Below are 1741 nucleotides of genomic sequence, written 5' to 3'. Positions count from 1 at the left end.
AGGGGCTCTGCTAAAAGCCTTAGCAGCACCCAGTGCTCAAAGTGCTGACAGACAGGCACAGGCACAATAAAATTTTATTCTGCTTTGTTTTATGGCATGTCATATCCAAAGACATACCTCAAATGGTCTGAGACACCAGAAAGCAATGAAAAGATCACTGAGCCAATATAAAAATGGATAGTGTTGCACTTCCAAACAAAATCCGGGAAACTCAGGCATTCCAAACAACTGCAGAAAATAGTACTCTACGTGGCTGCTTCCCAGAAATGTTCAGCTACACAGAGCTATTATTTTAACAGCCTTATACATAGCCTCTAAATCAGAACTATTTTTCATTCCAAACTCTCTAAAACTACTATCTAAGAGAATTCCCTTATTTCCTCTCACTTAAGAATCCCCTTATTTCCCCTTGTGTCAGTATGGAGTCAGCAGGACTACGAATATGACTTCATAGGAACAAAGGTATTTTGACACTGATCTAGATAGTTACTCCAAATTAGCACTGTACCCTCAAAAGTGTGGCACAGCTGTGAGTCCAGAAGACTGGGAGTAAGGAACAGTCAGGGGTAGTAACTTTCTCACCTGCTCCAGCTCTGTCCTCAAAATGTACAAGACTGCACCCTCCCTGTGATTCAGGGATATGCAGACTGCAGCAACAAAAAGTCGTTCTTGCTATACTGGTAGAGAACTGAAAATATGCAACAGTTGGGGATTCTCTCCAGTATTTTATTTCTGAATTTCAATGAATATTTGATCACTAAATCATGCTCTTCTCAAGCTAATTTACAACCTCTTTTTTGACTCTGTACTAACACTCTGAAAACTTGTGGACAGGGTAGCAGTTTTCCAAGGCTAATTCACATGTTGTGTCACCTAAAAAATGGCCAGTAATCTTCCCATTCTTGGCCTGCAAGAAACATGCAAGAGCTCCAGTAATGGAGAAGTGAAGGCCTTCAGGGAGCACATGCAGCAGTGTCCTGCACTCAGTAAGTGATCAGAGGTATCTAATGGCTGAAGGGGAATGGAAAATGGGGGTATTAGAACAATCTCTGTAACCCATGGGCAGAGGAAAGTTACACCACAATGCTCAAAGCATTCAAACGAGATTGCTCCACTCTACCACCTCCTGAGAAGCCAGCTTCTCTGCTTCTGCTGCATGGTGAGCTATCAGAAACTGATGTGCTGAGAGATGTCTTACAAATTACAGCCTGGAGGTGCTCCTGACAAAAAGCAAACTGGCTGTGGTGGCAGTATACTGCCTGCCTATTTGCTTGCTATTGTAGGCTATGTAGAAATGGACATTTTTCTCTCATCTTATTTTGAAGATCTCACAATAGGAGTTGTGTGCACCCAGAGGGCACCACCTGCTGCTCCCCCCTTGCCCGCATCCCCCCGCCCTCCCCCCGCTTCAGACAGCTGTCTTTGGAAATTTCCACGTGGCATTCCTCACGTCTAGGGTAGATATTTCTACCATGGATCAGTTTTCATCCCAAAACCCAACACCCTAAAAACAAAGATAACCCCAAAAGCAGTGCTGTAGAAGCAGCAGGATTGTACACTGGGAAGAGGACATCAGACAGCTGATAGGGTGTTACAAAGGCTATTTCACTCATGACTAAGCTGTTTTTGACTTGCTGGGTTTTCTAATGTTCATGCAACATTTCTTCCTTCACATTGTACATTAAATCACTATTTTTCAAAGCACAGTGCTACATACACTGCCCAACAGAGGGAAGTGCAA

This window comes from Pterocles gutturalis, unplaced genomic scaffold, assembly GCF_000699245.1.
Source record: "Pterocles gutturalis isolate BGI_N339 unplaced genomic scaffold, ASM69924v1 scaffold49952, whole genome shotgun sequence".
Lineage (NCBI taxonomy): Eukaryota > Metazoa > Chordata > Aves > Pterocliformes > Pteroclidae > Pterocles > Pterocles gutturalis.
Note: the sequence above shows the minus strand (reverse complement) of the source record.